General features: G+C 38.1%; 1 pseudogene across 1 annotated transcript; it reads left to right on the forward strand.

Moving 5' to 3' along the window:
* The first annotated feature begins 365 nt into the window (after nt 1–365).
* On the forward strand, nt 366–17,735 carry LOC307173071 (NLR family CARD domain-containing protein 3-like; annotated as a pseudogene). The gene is made up of 8 exons: nt 366–442; nt 8,965–9,078; nt 10,987–11,082; nt 11,280–13,007; nt 14,499–14,570; nt 15,667–15,783; nt 17,558–17,571; nt 17,665–17,735. The product of its transcript is annotated as an NLR family CARD domain-containing protein 3-like (transcript).
* The last annotated feature ends 989 nt before the right edge of the window (nt 17,736–18,724 follow it).

An 18,724-nucleotide genomic window follows, 5' to 3' on the forward strand; every position in this document is an offset into this window, starting at 1 on the left:
CTCGAGCGTCAATTCACAGCATCATCAGCAGCGCTCAAAGGATCTGCCCTTATGTTGTTGAAGTTTGGTTTTTTAAGAAATTCACAATAAATAATAATAAAGCAAGATACCCTGTTGAAATATATGAGATGTGTGGTTTATTTAAACTGCAAAGTTAAAGTATAAATTCAAATGATTGTGGCCGATGTGAAGAGGGAGGAGAATTTACACGTGCGTCACGTTTAGTCGATATAACTCTTCCACACAAAATACACCCATGTCTATGTCTAACCCGTGCATCCTCGCTCATCACTCCTCATGAAGCTCCTCACTCCTCAATCCTCGCCTCCTCACGGGGCAGTTAGAGAACTGAGATGTCCTTCAAGATGGCTGAGCTCGACTGGACTCCGGGTCATAGGATGGAGGAGCGAGGAGACGAGGAGGATATTGAGAAGAACCCATAGTCGTGATGTTCTGGGAAGAACGGCGCTGCTCTCTGAGGAGGGAACCAGTTGTTCAGGCGGCTGCATGTGGGCTCCTCAGGGATAGACCACTCAAACCCCAACGCGGATTAACTCGCCATCATCCCAGGCTGAGCTCACTCCAGCGGCACATACGGCTGCGACATTTGAAAACAACGGCGTGTGGAAATTTGCTCTTTTAGAGATCGCCGGAAAGATCAGTCAGTCTTGATCCGCTGCGAGGCTCTTCAACGAAACCAGTCGTCAGAAGCATTTCTTCTGTCTCAGAGTCCATGAAGATTATCTTCGTCGCTTGTGAGACAACAGATCTTCGCAGGCCCACTGTCTGGCGAAACTGGTAAGTATATAAAGTATGTAAATGTTTCCAATATCCCATATATACACAATTCATTCTCGCTGTTATAAAGAGATCGTTCCCTTCCGATACACGTCCAATGATGGCAGTATCATCAGAGAACTTCTGCAGGTGACCACTGTTTGTATTGTATCTGAAGTCTGATGTGTAAAGGGTGAAAAGAAAAGGAGCGAGCACTGAGCCCTGTGGGACCCCGTGCTGCAAACACACACATCACACACACAGCGCTGGAGCCTCACACACTGTGGTCTGTCAGTGAGAGAGTTGATGGCAGTCGACTCCGGCTCCTAATAGCTGATCCCTGAGCAGTGACGGCTCTACTGAAGAAAAATAAAATTCTGTATGGTGAATTTTTAAGGTCAGACAGGTAGTGTGTTGAGGTCAATTTGTAGAGAAAGACTACACGCCTGCTCATATATATATTAAAATGCTCATACATAGACTAAACACGTAATACACATGTGCATGCTGTCGGTGTTTTCACATATTTGCGCTGAAATAAAACATTTTTAACTGGGAACTCGCACTGGATGATGCTTTGGAGAACGCCTCGGGCGTGACAGGTGTCTGAAATCACTATCAAAGCAAACTTCTTGTCAATGGGCGGCATCGACACATACCCATGCTCTCCGATCCCCTCAACATCAGTGAAACTAGCCCGCTGATGTTGGTGAATACGGGCAGAGTATGGGTTCTTCCACGCCCTCTCAATCTCTGTGTGAAGATCAGGAAGGAACGGAAGGCTGGTGCTCTCGTGAACACACGTGCGTGTCTCTCTCTCTCTCTCTCTCTCTCTCTCTCTCTCTCTCTCTCTCTCTCTCTCTCTCTCGTCACACATAGGAAGTGAAAGTAAGTTCTCCTGTCGTGCAAAATACGATACGATAAAAACAGAGCATCAAAGTGTTTATCAACCATTATAAAGGAATTTACGTGTAGTTTTATGATGTTAAAGCTGGAGGATTTGAGATCCTGTATCTTGTAAAAGTTTGATCAAGGTGAGTGTTCATTAGGGTTGCCAACTTCAGAAAAGAAAAATGCGGGACAATCGTGGTTCTTTACACGAAAATAAGGGACACTCAAAATATTTGTAGCTACTGTCACACAGTATATGTCATTTCAGGTTCGTATAACATTTTCTCAGATATAAACACATTTGTTTTGCTTAACCTTTTTATGTACAATTTAATTCTAAAACGAATTTTAAGGTCACACAAAAAAGTCACATTAGGCCTACACACAAAACCATAGTTCAAAATAATAGCATTTATCTGAAATAGAAAGCTTTTGTAACATTATACACTATTTTAAAGAAATTAAAGAAAGTAATACTAGCATACTTTTCCCTCAGGAAGATTTCATGTTTTCTTGCGTCGTAGGCTGGATGTTGGACTCATGAACAATAATCACGTTGTTTGAATTCACCAAAACTGATTTGCCGAAATCAAAACCCGGCCGGACAGTGAAAGGGTTTTCCGGAACCTCCGGAACAAACCGGGAGCGACCAGACAGCAGATGATTCTGTTCTCAAATCAAACAATAATTTGTCCCAAAAGAATATTTAAATCTCAATTTAGAGTTTGTTATTCGTATGGTCTGATGCGCATGAGTGTGGGCTGTGATTGGATGATGTGGTGTCGTGATCATTCTCAAGTGTCGTGTTGCTGTTGTATCAGTCAGTGGTTAGATCAGCGTAGCAGTCCATTTAATCGGGACAAGGGATGTCCCGTACGGGACAAATAAATTAGACCCAAAATATGTGACGTCCCGGGACAGTTTTCGGGACAGTTGGCAACCCTAGTGTTCATGTGTGACTCTCTCATATTAATATGAATCTAAACATACATAGGCCATTTCACACAAACAACAAACACGTTTTTTTTTACCGGATCAGTGTGTGTCGATGTGTGTCGTGGTTTGTTTCGTGGTTTGTTCACCAGAACATGATCAATCAGTGTTTCTCTGTGTCAGTTATTTTTCAGAAAATTCTAAATCTAACGGTCGACTTGTGTGTGAAAAGGCCCAATGAGCTTGAGTTAACGCAGTCACGTGATCCTTTTCTCCCACACTCCACATATGTTCAGCTAAATTATGAAGGTTTAAACAACCTTCATAATTACCTATAATCATTTAATTTAGTGTCTGGATGTTTCTTCATTCAGAGTCAGTGGATGAGATCAAGCTCATCAGATTCTCCTGTAAAATACTGGCAGCTGGTTACCAGCCACATACTGTATTTTTACAGCACTAGTACAGTAAACAGCATTTACAGTACTCCACTGTAATTACCAAATACATTATATACCACATACTTTTACAATATTAAACTGTTGTCTACAGCAATAAATTGTAATTTTACAGGGAAAACTGCTTTTATTATTACATAATTAAAATATTATACTTTAAAGTTTCATAAGAGTAGTCACACTAGGAAAAAGAAAACAAAAATTTCTGGGTTTTAAAACATTTATTCTGGTTAAAAGCAAAGATCAGAAAATTGCCTTCTGTGAACATGTTTTTTAAAACATAAAATGCAATTTTAACACTTAACAACAAACAGGTAACACTTAGCAGGGATAGTTCACCCAAAAATGTAAATTAGCCCATGATTTACTCACCCTCAAGTCATCCTAGGTGTACATGACATTCTTCCTTCAGACGAATACAGTCAGAGTTATATTAAAAAATGTCCTGGCTCTTCCAAGCTTTATAATGGCAGTGAATTTCTGTTTCTGTTTTGAAGCCCATTAAAGTGCAAACGAAATCCCATTGAAAGTCTGCAAGTTTTCGCCGAAGTGAGGAAACCTGTAGGCTTACAGTGGTGTTCTTTTTTTACACAACTTGGCCTTTTTCAAAGTTTTCTTTGAAGTTATTTGTCCTTTCTTTGTTTTTTGTCCTCGTTCAGGATTGATGTCAAGAAAGCGTCTAAAAGGCAGAAAAGAAAGAAAAAAAAAACAATGAAATATTATGGACTGAGTGTATATATTTTGACAGAGATACAGCACAAAAGATGTGTAAATAGAAACCAGATATCGGTTTTAACGACTAGTTTGTTTGGATAAAACTGAACAACATGAAGAAAAAAAAATGTAATGTTGGATGTTGTGATCAATAACTGATATTTTTTCTGCCCTGGTTAAAATACGTCAACTCAATGTGTCTGTTTACATGCGCACTGTCATAATAAATACAACTAACTAAACTTTTGGAAGTGGGGTTGCCAGATTTAAAGTTTTATTCTACAACTTTTGTCTACTCATCACCCAGCTCATTAACAATATCATCCCCTCATCAGGTCCATCAGAGTATCAGGGGAAAGGCAGTCATAGACTCTCAGTTTATATAGAGCACACATTGCCAGAATCCAGCCCAAACCTTTGACCAGTAAATAAAATACAAAATGAACGTTATAAACACTATTAATAACATATAGGCTATACTATGCGTATTTCACTTCCCCATACTGTAGCCTGTCAAATCCTTAAATTAATGGTATTCAGAAAATGACAAGAATGAAAAATAAGTTGCTATGTATAATAAAAATATTCATAGTCGCCTATAAAAATAGCCTATTGTGCACAACGATCTCAACATTTAGCCTATTTTAAACGCCAAGCCTAAACGAATTTATTAGAATTTAAACTTTACCGACGTTGGTTTCGCGCATCTCTCGTTCGGTCCAAAGTTTCCATATTTGCAATGTAACATTTGGATGCAAACTAATAATGTAAAGAAGGCTTTAAACTTCACTCGAGTCCCAATATACACGTATAGGCTAATCAGCATCTTCACAGCAAGGGGAATGAGTTTGGAATAACAGCAACTAGCCTAGGACTGTGCGGCACAGCCTTTATATTGTACAACAGACCAATTAAATTAAGCAGAACAACTTTTCATATGTTTGGTTGACTGTGTTTTATTTTAATAATGAACAGGCTGCGATGTCAAGTTAGCAATGCCAGAAGTGAACTGATCATAGCCTAGATGTTGTGTGAGCGAGTGATGCGCCGGCACCATCACTTGGATTTGTTGCTCAGCAGGGGAAATAACTGAATATTCTGTCGTTTAATACTCTATTATTCGAAACAGTAACATTTATATTTTTATTTTTATTTGTGTACATTCAAAATGACTACAAAATGTCATGCCTTTGAAAAATAAAGAAAACAACATGATGCGCTGCTTTAGCGCATCTCAGTCTCCTTGAACATCTTTCTGGCGCACACCAAAAATGAACCAAAATAGAGTGAATAGCCTTCTGACGTGCCTACTTTTCAAAGTCAACATTTAGATTATTTGAAGTAAAATGCATTATATAGTCACTTAAGAATAAAACACAGCGTGGTTCATGATAAAAAAAACGTGACTTTAAAGTTCGGAAAACAGGAAAATAGCAAACCCCTGGCACTTGAGAACTGCTGGTCTACACAGAAGAAAGCCCTGTCTAGTCTGTTCCCCAGTACAGGTTGTGTCGAGCCATTCGTTAGTCTGGTTGATGGAAAAAAGATGAAATGTAGTTGCAATAAACGCGTTAAAAAAAGTTAAAAAATGACTGAACGAATGATACACGGATTATTGTTTCCTCAAAGTACTTTTTGATGCAGGATGAATTTAATCACAGTAATCTGAAGGATTAACCCTCTGGGGACCAAGCTGTTTTTGGAGTCCTTGAGATGTTCTGACATGCCTTGATATTTGTGCTTTTTTCAGTTATTTATAAACATGTTAATGGCAAAGGTGTAAATTCACTCTATATAGCACAAACAGGGCTACCATAATATGCGAGCAACGTGTATGTAGATGTTTGTATTTTTAAGAGAATAATGTTTATGCGTGGTTATTGGAAAAAAATTAAATGAAAGTTGCTGATTTAAGAACACAAAACACATATTAAATATGTGTCCACAAGACTTTTGACTAATTGATGTTGTCCCTTTGAGTTCTAGCTTCAAAAGTATGTGAAAATCATCCTGCCTAATTATAAAACATAAAACACTACATTGATTTAAACATTGTAAAACAGTTTTTTTGTCAGAAGAGGTTTATGCGTGGGAGTGGTAATGGGTCATCAATATTAATGAGATTCAGACCAGGGGTGTGACATAGACGCTCCTAGAAGTGCTAATGGGCCATCAGGTGAGGCAGCCTGAACAAAGAATGAGGAGATTCAAATGTTTTGTTTTTCAATCTGTTTTATTGTAATTTTGTAAAAACAAAAGTAAAGGCAGGTATCTCACAGTAAATGCTTATGCCCCGTTGATGCGAGCTCTAAGCAAATCAAATGTGACCAAAATAAATAATCAGTCGGCTATAGCGATAAATAAACAAAAGTAAAAGGCAGGTATCTCACAGTAAATGCTTATGCCCCGTTGATGCGGGCTCTAAGCAAATCTAAGCAAATATCCTTCGCAGACCACGCCTGCTATGCTAGCGGGCTAAGGCTAGTAGCGGAAGTTTGGAAAGGTGGATATAAGAGAGTCTTGGGAGTGTGTGTGTCAGCAGAACTCAGCTGTGGTCCAAGTTCCCGGGCAGGCAGGAAGCTCAGAGTCTGTGGAACCATATCAATGTCAGTCTCTGTTTTCCATGACAGAGTGGACTCCTTGTTGCTCGTCTGAATGTTTGTCTTGGCCCTCTTTGCCACATTCCTATAAAAATAATAATATTAATAGGTTAATAAAGGTTGATCAAAGTACTATCAGCATGTCAGGGCAGGGCAATCAGCATGTTGATAAAACAAAAAATATATAAGCTCTTTTATATTAACATTACCAATCAATAATTGTAATATTGTGCATGCATAACACATTTTTTGCAAAGCCACAGTAGTAGGTAAAAAAATAGTAGATAAATATGTACTTACTCTTTTTGATTTCCGTTGCTCCGTGTCCTGCGAGTTGCAGTGGAAGACGAGAGTGAACAAGCTACATTCCTTTTAAAAAAAGTTGAAAACTATTTTTATCATATATTTTACAGAGTACTATTCCAGCACATGCATAACTGATGGACATTTAGCAATGCTGATAAAGCAACACAATATAAGCTCTTTTATATTAACATTACCAATCAATAATTCCACCATTGGCCCTTACCAATCATGGCCTCCTAATAATCCCCTTACATTGAATTGGCTCTATCACTCTCTCTCCTCTCTCCACCTATAGCTGGTGTGTGGTGAGCGCACTGGCGCCGTTGTACTGTGGCTGCCGTCGCATCATCCAAGTGGATGCTACACACTGGTGGTGGTTGAGGAGAGATCCCCTGATATGATTGTAAAGCGCTTTGGGTGTACAGTAGTACATATGAAAGCGCTATATAAATGCCCGATTCTATTCTATTCTATTCTATAATTGTTATATTGTGCATGCATAACAACACATTTGTTGCAAAGCCACACAGGCACATATAGGCTACATTTGTATCATCACTAAGTATATAAACAAAATGTAACTAACATCTGTAAAATAGTAGGTAAATATGTACTTACTCTTTTTGATTTTTGTTGCTGCGTGTCCTCGTTGCAGTGGAAGGCGAGAGTGAACAAGCTACATTCCTTTTAAAAAAAGTTACAAAACATATGTAACATCAACCAATCTCCAAAAATAAATAATAAAGTCATACAGGCTCATATTATTAACACTAAGTATAAACAAAATTGAACTAACATCTGTAAAATAGTGGGTAAATATGTACTTACTCTTTCTGATTTCTGACTGTGTTGCTAAGCGCACTCCGAGTTGCAGGCGGAGGTAGTGATGAAGCTACATTCCTTTTAAAAAAGTTGAAGAATATTATTACATAAATATAACTATAGTAGCATTAGTCTATAATGAATAACTGATGTAAATAATTTTAGACGCGTGCAATAAGCCTATATGCGTGTCAATGGGCCATTACCGGAGAGGCACACCGCAAACATTAGCCTAACACATTTGTGCACTTCATTAACTGGGTATATTTACACATTTCAGCACATTTACACACATTTACAACTGATATTTGCGAGCATGCACCGTTAATGATAATGAGGCAGCATTTATATAGTCAAAATATAATCTAAACACCTACTAGGCCTACTTTCTAAAATAATTTCTAAATTCTATCTTTCATACATAATGATCTAAACATATCATTTAGGCTACACATACAAATACAAATTTCCTAACCAAGGGGTGTAGCATATGTACACAAAAAAACAAAACAAAACATTTTTGACGTTGAAATGGTACGAGATATTAAATTCATGGTATAGATATGCACTTTCATTAGATCGTGTTGAATATAGGTAGATATCAAATGTCAATACTCTGGATGGCAAGTCCACCCAGTATAATATGTAAGCTCATGTTTTGAATAGCTTGTCAACTAATGCAAGTAAGAATAAATACTTACTCATCCGAAATTCTATCCACGGCTGCATCAAGTCACTCTTCAAAATACAAACGGTCGTCATCAGAGTAGTCGCGCTCCTCTTCTGAAAAAAATCTGGACTCTTCATCGCTAGTATCCAGGACGAACTGAAGGGCTTCCGCACCGGTGTACCGTGTCATCTTCCCAACGCGCAGGTGACGAAATGATGAAACTTGAAGCGTTTAATGCATTTGCTTGGGGGCGTTTACCTGTTTTGCATAGATGGCTTAGCACATTATCTTGTGAATAGCGCGCTCCGTGAGTAGGCGTGAACGAATTAAAGTCAATGAGCTCGTAATGAGCTCGACTGGAATCGCTCTCTTTTTATACAGATTACAGAAGCTGATAATATTTGTTTTTTATATAAATGACTTCATTTAAAAGATGCGATCTCAAGCTTTATGCCCGTGGGTCTGTTTGCCTGTTTGACTGAATTTTCGCGGAGTTATAGATCATTTTCGAACGCGTTTCAAATGGGAGTTTACTGACAGAGAGAAGGCAGAAATCGCATCATGTTAAAGTTTCTTTATTTGTCAAAAAGCAAAACACTTTATTTTTATTGTGAGTATACAGAAAAAAAATAGAAACTGAACAGGATCGATTGATGTATAACACGAAAATTAAAGATCAAAATTAACAGAGCATTTTGTGTTTATTTTTCATTGCTAAAAAAAAAAACGAGCAAAACGCGCCGGCGCGTTTTTGGTCCCCAGAGGGTTAAACTGAATCTGTTCTCTGTTCCAGTTCAGTCCAGCAGAAGAGCTCAAACCCAGAGTCCAGCTGTGTGTCTATGAAGAGTAACCGCTCTATGGATCATCCAATATACTTTAAGAGTGGAGACAAACGGCCTGATCTCAGGTATATCATTTCTATAAAAGTAATGCTTATTATATTTGATTTTATTATATTTATATTTTGTTATTAATATACACAAGTTTAACGAGTTACAATCTTGCTAGTTTCAGTCTATTAATAATTGTAGCGCCCCCTAGGCCTATCTCCTAGTACTAAAGGGCGTTCCTGAGTTCTTAAATTAATCCCAGTAAACTGTATATAATATATAGAATTCATGCTGACCTTCTGTTTAAATGTCTGTTTGTGTAACTTACGTGCTTTGAATAACTAATAAACTTTTAAACCACAACCCTGTATACTTACTTGTGTGTAACTGACTTAAACCATATTCACATGAAATATCATTTACATAATCAATCTATTACCCAATGATATCTTACACTAAATAAATACTCCGGACTCAGTTATTAAAATGTTAAATAAAAATAGAGTTTACTGAATAAATAAAATATTAAACTCACCAAAAGAATGAATTCTCACTATAAACAAAAAATAATTGAATAAAATTAAATCACCTCAAACCTCAAGTTTGAATTAGCCTCGAAATATAGTAAGAGCTTAGAAACTTGTAAGCTACATTAGCCTCACTTTAGCTAACATTCAACAGTAGGCTAAAATATAGTATATAACGCATCAACATGAAACATACATGCGGCCCCACGTGCGCACACACACACTCACACGTGATTCACCCACCCCAGTCCTAGCCGGCAAATGAGCTAAAACATAACAGTTAACCGTTGCAGGCCTGGAGCATCGCTTGTGTTCGGCGTGGCCAATAAACAAAATGACCCCTTCACTCCCTTTGGAGCAAGAAAAAAAATTAAAGATACCTTAATCCCAAATGATAGTTCTTCCCTCGAATTACCGCACCGTCACCAGCAGGCAGTCTCTCACACGCGATGACCATGGACTGGAAATGACTCACACGACAGGCATCCTCTCGGCGGCGAGATGTTAGCTTTGGCAAAACGTCAATAACTACAAAGTCTTTGGTTTCCAAGTTCACAATTCAGTCCGATTGTGTGCACAAAACCTAAACAAAGTCCAACTGGCAAATATACAACGTTTGTCACATTCTATTTTACAGTTTAAACACTAAAGCATGGAGCAAGTCGTCCTCAACGCAACTTCTGCTCAGCTATTCAGTCTCTCTCTTCCCGCGGTTTGCGACCTTTAACCTCACATGTAATTCCATGCATGCAAAAGTCATACAATAAAATATATTTTACCACCAAACATCAAAATATTACGTTACATTATACATTTCACTTTACCAATGAAATCCTTTAAACAAAAACTCTTAGAATGAATTTAAACACATACTTGAAACAAATCCCTTTCATTTACCCAAAATGAATAGAATGGAGATGAACTACAATAAATTTGTTTCTTGAGCTTACTTCTAAATTCTAATTTTTGTATATCTTTAAGATAATTTCTTTAGTTCTAACGTATAATTATGAACCTTAATTAATCTAAATTATTTAGCACTTAGATAACTTAAATGCTTTTTAGCACTGTGCTACATAATGAACAGGCTGCGATATCAAGTTAGCAATGCCAGAAGTGAACTGATAATAGCCTAGATGTTGTGTGAGCGAGCAATGTGCCGACTCCATCACTTGGATTTGTTGCTCAGCAGGGGAAATAACAGAATATTCAGTCGTTTAATACTCTGTCATTTGAAACAGTAACATTTATATTTTTATTTGTGTACATTTAAAATGACTACAAAATGTCATGCCTTTGAAATGAATGATTATCATTGTGCTCTTGTGTAAAGCTCTATGTATTGTATTGTTAATACATTCACACACTGTAAAAGCTGTTGGTCTGTTACTCAGTTAATGACACAATTACATCAGTATCAATGTGTCTGATTCTTTACCCTCTTCATTCTGATTTAAGGTCAAACCTTCTATCCAGACCAGTTAAAAACAAAACTGTGTACAAGCCTGTGATTCAACCACAGGAATTTAATGAAAGCATGTGTCCTGGTTTCAGGTAAAATGTAGGATTTTGTTGTTGTTGTTGTTTAATTTTAGGTACTGAAATTCACTTCACAAATCACTCAAAAAACATGATTAATGATTAACACATGTAAGAAACCTAATGATGTTCTGTGTCCCATAAATAGTTTTGTGATTTATGGCTATTTACTTGTCTGACTTGTGTAATAATGTGGTATTTTAAACTTACAGCAATGACTCTAAACCTGCTGAAGTCCTCAACACATTGAGATCAAATCTGAGACAGAAGTTTGAGTGTTTGTATGAGGGAATATCAAAGCAGGGAATCCCAACACTCCTGAATGAGATCTACACAGAGCTCTACATCACAGAGAGTGGAAGTGGAGAGATCAATAATGAGCATGAGGTGAGACAGATTGAGACACAGTCCAGGAGAGCGGAAACAGAGGACACACCGATCAAATGCAGTGACATCTTAAGACCTTTACCTGGACAAGACAAACCCATCAGAACTGTGCTGACAAAGGGAGTCGCTGGCATTGGGAAAACAGTCTCTGTGCAGAAGTTCATCCTGGACTGGGTTGAAGGGAAAGAGAATCAGGACGTCCAGCTCATATTTCCACTCGCTTTCAGAGAGCTCAACTTGATGAAGGACAAAACACTCAGTCTTTCAGATCTTCTTCATGTCTTTTTCCCTGAAACAAAAGAAATGGAGATATCCAGTGATGAGTATAAAGTGTTGTTCATCTTTGATGGTCTGGATGAGTGTTGTCTGTCTCTGGATTTTCAGAGCGATGTGAGGTTGTGTGATGTGACTGAATCAGCCTCAGTGGATGAGCTGCTGACGAACCTCATTGTGGGGAATCTGCTTCCCTCTGCTCTCATCTGGATCACCTCCAGACCAGCAGCAGCGGATCTCGTCCCCTCTGAGTGTGTCCATCGAGTGACAGAGGTACGAGGCTTCAGTGACACACAGAAGCAGGAATACTTCAGGAAGAGAATCAGTGATCAGAGTCTGGCCCACAGGATCATCTCACACCTGAAGTCCTCAAGGAGCCTCTTTATTATGTGCCACATCCCAGTGTTCTGCTGGATCTCAGCCACTGTTCTAGAGGAGATGTTGAGTGAAGCAGAGAGAGGAGAGATTCCCAAGACTCTCACTCAGATGTACACACACTTCCTGCTCATTCAGACCAACATCAGACATAAGACAGACTATGAGAAGAAAGTGAAAGATGAAGACATGATTGTCAAACTGGGGAAACTGGCTTATCGGCAGCTTGTGAAAGGCAACCTGATCTTCTATGAGGAAGACCTGAGTGAGTGTGGCATTGATGAGGCAGAAGCATCAGTTTACTCAGGATTGTGCACTCAGATCTTCTGAGAGGAGTTAGGCTTGTATCAGGGGAAAGTCTTCAGCTTGGTTCATCTGAGCATTCAGGAACATCTAGCAGCTCTATATGTGCATCTCTCCTTTATCAACAATAACATAAATGTGTTTGACCAGATTACCAAACCAACTAATGGAGACAAAGTTCCCCTATCTGATCTCCATCAGAGAGCTGTGGGTGAGGCTTTACACAGTAAAAATGGGCATCTGGACCTTTTCCTTCGTTTCCTTCTGGGTCTGTCACTGGAGTCTAATCAGAGTCTCTTACAAGAACTAAAGACACAGACAGCAAACAGCTCTCACAACAATGAGAGAACAGTTGACTATATTAAAGAAAAGATCAGTGAGAATCCCTCTCCATATAAATACATCAATCTGTTTCACTGTCTGAATGAACTGGGTGATCTTTCTCTAGTGAACGAAGCTAAACCTCATATGAGCTATGGAGGATTACGTGCTGTGAAACTCTCCTCGTCTCAGTGGTCAGCTTTAGTGTTTGTGTTGTTGTCCTCAGAGGAGACACTGCAGGAATTTGACCTGAGGGACTTAACTGGAGACAGAAATGATCGGTAAGTAACACTGAGTGCAATCATTACAGTCTAAAACATTATGAACAAAGAGAAACTCAGAGATCAGAGGTGTTTAAATCACGGGGCACAGATTGATTTCTGGGATATTGTACATAATTTGCGGGTGTTTCTCAAACCGTGGCTGTGTCCTAGTAAGGCTGCATATCTCGACTGCCACGTCATTAAGCGCCTCTGAAGACGTCTCAGTTTGAAGGATGTTTTGAAGACAGACTTCATTTTGTCTTTAATTCAGCTCATTTTGAAGGATGCATCAAGTATATCCTTCGTGTTCTTCAATCTCCCACAATCCTTTGCACACATTCTAATTCATGTAAAAGAACTGATGGAAAACGAGTCGGCACTGAGTTTATTTGAGTTCATTATGAAATGTAAGACACAGATAATGTATTCGGAGATGAAGGCATACATGTTATCTTTTGTTTCTGTGTAAATTAATCACTGAACACTAAACTAACAATAATGTAAGACACTGGGAGACACAGACAGCTGTCATTCACTGTATTGCATTCATAAAAAAGCCAGTTAATATAAAGATATGTAATAGGAAGTATTTTTCCTAAATGAAGTTTTAATAGTATTGTGGCGTGACCGTGGGGCGGGAACATGTGTGACGTAGCCATGCACACTTACTAGAGCGTCTCATTCTAGTGTTTAATGCTGAGGACTCGAGTCTACAAGCCTCAGAAGGACCCGTGTAACTTCATTTACACTTGAGTGCGCGAGCCTTTCAAAGTAAACTCATTTGAGCGTTGTGTGCGCACCGTCTGCGCCATCACTAAAATTGGGCTGAAAGCGGATCCTCCTGATGATGAAACGCCACGCGGACGCCAAGTATACTTGATAAAACAGTTAATGGCCTTGATGCCGTTCCTGGTGGCGTTTAGCTCTTCACAGTGGCGTAGCGGACGGGCACACAGGGCATATTACATTACTGTTGTTATTATTATTAGGCTACTTTTATCATTAATATTACAGTTCATTTGCCCCACAATAATTTCATAGCGCATCACCGCATAACTGACGCGCTGTGAGCATAAAATATTAGATTAGCTTACTTCTCATTTCAAAGACAACTTGTTGAACACAAAACACTTCTTGATTCATGAAAATACAAATTTTTTCACTAGGGGCCACAAGAGAAGTATTAAGAAAATAAATTAGATTAATGTCATCATCATTTTTCTTTAACACCAGTTGCTGGCAAAATGATGGACAATGATTCACATTTTATGTGCATAATTTCCTGTGACAATAAAACTAAGTAAAGTATTGAATAAACAAGTAGGTAAATAAACAAATAACAAGCAAACAAACCTGTGTGCTTAATTTCTACTAATAATTTGCTGATGCAGGTACAATAATACTTTTTTCTTGGTATAATGTATTATTTACTTATGATATGAATTATTATTTTTATTATTATTATTGTTAGCATTAATAATTAACTTATTTATTTTTATTTTCAATTAGTGTCACACAAAACACTGGAGATGAAGTTCTTCAGAAGCTGCTGCCTGTGGTTTCAGCAACTAGATACGCTGAGTAAATAACACTGAGGACAAGCATCACTGTTAAAACATTATAACATTTCTTACTTAAACATTATAAATTAATGGTTTAACAAAAAATATGAGTCACACTTCAGCTTTTAAACCCTCCACCTATCTGACCTGATTTGTGATCTACTTAACCGTTTTTTATGATATTTGTGTGAGATATTTATTTTCAAATATATGAATTTATAATGTATGTATATAAACATTTATATTTAATGTATGTAATGTATTCCATTTTATAGAATGAATGAATAGAATGAGGCATTTATATATCGCTTTCATATCTACTACTGTACACCCAAAGCGCTTTACAGTCATATCAGGGGATCTCCCCTCAACCACCACCAGTGTGCAGCATCCACTTGGATGATGCGACGGCAGCCACAGAACAACGGCGCCAGTGCGCTCACCACACACCAGATATAGGTGGAGAGTGGAGAGAGAGTGATAGAGCCAATTCAGTGGATGGGGATTATTAGGAGGCCATGACTGGCAAGGGCCATTGGAGGGATTGTGGCCAGGACACCAGGGTTACACCCATACTCTTTACGAGAAATGCCATATGATTTGTAATGACCACAGAGAGTCAGGACCTTGGTTTTACGTCTCATCCGAAGGACAGTGCTCTTTGACAGTATAGTGTCCCCGTCACTATACAGGGGTGTTAGGACCCACACAGACCACAGGGTGAGCACCCCCTACTGGCCTCACTTACAACTCTTCCAGCAGAAACCTGTTTTTTTGACACTGACCAGACTCAGCCCTGCTTAGCTTCAGTGGGCAACCAGTCTTGGGCTTCAGGGTGATATGGCTGCTGACCGTTTTATCGACCATTTTATCAGTTTTATATAATCTTTCTCCCTCACATAGAGACATAATCACTTAGAATAACAGTTAAACTTACTGATATACTGAATTAATTGTTTAAAAAAGAGATTATAAATTATATTATAAACACAATTAAGAAAAACAAAGATTTCTGTTTTGATCTGAGAGAGTGGAGAGTGTGTCATTGTTCTCTACTGGTTGAGGGAGTGTGGTGTGACAGATGAAGGCTGTGCTGCTCTGGCTTCAGCTCTGAGATCAAACCCCTCACACCTGAGAACACTGATTCTGTCTGGGAATAATCTAGGAGACTCAGGAATGAAGCTGCTCTCTGCTGGACTGGAGAATCCTCACTGTAAACTGGAGATGCTGTGGTAAGATCATACGTGACTCTCACATGAAACTGTCACTGTGAATTCACAAAGTATAATCAAAATGGAATAATATGCATGGAAATAACTATTATTTCATTAATTACAATCAAAGCTATTAAAACAGCATAATCAAATTCATCAAATTAATTTTACGTCTGTTCATATGATGTAAGAGAATTCATATTTTTAAAGTGTTTGCTCTATTTCTCCTGCCGCTGTGAGTTCATGTGTTTGATCTGTAAATGATTGAACACAACAGTAATGTTATTAAATATTATGACAATTTAAAACAACAGTTTTTAATTTTTTATATATTTTAAAATGTAGTTTATTCCTGTGATCAAAGCTGAATTTCAGCATCATTACTCCAGTCGTCAGTGTCATATGATCCTTCAGAAATCATTCTAATATGATGATTTGATGCTCAAGAAACAATCTAACAATATTATTATCAATGTTGAAAACAGTCGTGTACAATTTTCTTTCAGGATTCTTTGATGAATAGAAGTAGCAAGTAGCAAGAAGGGTGATTTATTTATTTATTTATTTTAACGTCATTTTGTGTGTATTTGACCATTAAAATGCCACGAAGCGGAACACACTGTCAGGCGGCACAAGAAGCCATTGTGTGAGTGCCGATTTGAGTTCTCATGTGTTTTTAAATCATCAAGCTCATTTTGTTCATTTATCCGTGCTTCTTAATCACTCTAAAGTTTCAATAACTTTAAGCAATTCGCTCAAAATGTCTACAGATACATTAAGCTCACACACACACACACACACACACTAGGGCTAGGACGATGAACCAATCTCCTGATTTGATATTATTACAATACTTGGGTGCCGATATAATATGTATTGCGATTTTTAAGAATTGCGATTTGCGATTGTTTCTATCAAAAGCTGATTTACTCTATTTTGATCGCTATCATAGACATCAGTGTTTATATCTGAACTTTAAACTTTTATCTCAGTACTTCTATTTAAGCTGTTCCATAACGACTCTCTCTGGTTCAGCGGCAGCGGCAACACAGATTTAAAATGTTGCGATATGATTTTGTCAAAGGTTTAATAGACAGACGAACTGGAAGAAGATTGTATGTGTGTTTGAATGGAGATCACAGTGTTTTAAAGATGAATCGTGCAGCTCTACTGTCTTATCTCTCTCTCAGCATATGAGCAGCGCGAGGGCTTTCAGTGCTTTCAGTCTCACGTCTCTTCCACACGTCCACTTGAAATGGATATTACGACACTCAAAGATAACGACACATTTCATCCTCTGCTGGAACGAAAGTGGCTAACTTCTGTCAACCTCGTCTATAAGCAAGGACAAAACTAAAGCAATTTAATTTGAATCAATATTGATTCTGGAATAAAATAAAATCTATTTTAAAATCGTGAACCAAAAAATTGCGATAGTTTGGGGAGTCGATTTTTTTCTCCGAGTCCTAACACACACAAGTTCCTTAAAATGTTTACAAATACATTAATCACACACACACACATACACACACACACACATACACACACTCACTCAATAACACACACACGTTGGGTTTCCATGTTTTATGGGGATTATAAATATACAGTTTGTACAGTATAAAAATTGTACAAACTGTATATTGAACCCCCTAATCCTAACTGATGTAATTTAACAACTTTTTTCTAATGAATATTTGTATATATTTCATATTGACAGCATCATGTTATTTATTTTTCAAGTGTCATGTTTATCTCTGGATATAGGCTTAATGTGTGTCATTGTTCTCTATAGGTTGAAGGATTGTGGTGTGACAGATGAAGGTTGTGCTGCTCTGGCTTCAGCTCTGAGATCAAACCCCTCACACCTGAGAACACTGAATCTGTCTGAGAATAAACTAGGAGACTCAGGAGTGAAGCTGCTCTCTGCTGGACTGGCAAATCCTCACTGTAAACTGGAGAAACTGTGGTAAGATCATACGTGACTCTCACATGAAACTGTCACTGTGAATTCATAAAGTATAATCAAAATGGAATAAAATGCAGGGAAATAACTATTATTTCATTAATTACAAGCAAAGCTATTAAAACAACATGATCAAATTCATCAAATTATTTTTACGTCTGTTCATATGATGTATGAAAATGAATATTTTTATAGTGTTTGCTCTATTTCTCCTTCCGCTGTGAGTTCATGTGTTTGATCTGTAAATGGTTGAACACATGAGCTGCTCCTCATTAAGGTGATTCTGCAGTGCTGATACTCACACTGAAAAACACACTTTGACATTGTGATATACATTTAACACCCTTTACTTTAAGCACACTCAATCTCAGCACAGTCAGGATTAACACAGTCCATTCATTTTAATTTTAGGGGGAAACTGGAAACTGTAGAGATTTTTCTCCAGGTTTAAAGTCTACATCATGTCACAGATTATGACCTGGAGAAACACTATAGTACATCAATGACACGTCAGTGTCTGTATTATTAATGAGACTGCGTGTTCTTATCCTATGAGAAAACATTTCTCTTATTCATGACAGCACATGGTGTTTTTCTATGACAGACGCTTCAAACTGTAAAATCAGGCAGTAGTTTAGAGAGGCGTTCATGGGTCGTAAATGTGTGTGTGTCCATGGAGCAAGAGTTGAGTGTGTTGCAGGCTTCCCCCGTGATGCTGTCAGGCCGAGACTCACTGCGGGCATTTGGTTGGCCAGAAACTACCGACACAATCAAACTGTGTGTGTGTGTGTGTGTGTGTGTAACAAGCGTTTTTCTGAGGAGAGCCTGTGCCAATGCGCGCGTCCTGGAACGTCGCGTCCACACTCTAAAAATAGCTCACTTAAGGTTCTAATGAGCAGGTATCGTGCTGTCTGTGAATGTCCTGATGCGCCAGAATCCAGTTCTCTTTCGTGCTTGAACGAACAATAACACACATTTATGCCAAAATGCCCGTTT

Source organism: Squalius cephalus (assembly GCF_949319135.1).
Source record: "Squalius cephalus genome assembly, chromosome: 15".
NCBI lineage: Eukaryota > Metazoa > Chordata > Actinopteri > Cypriniformes > Leuciscidae > Squalius > Squalius cephalus.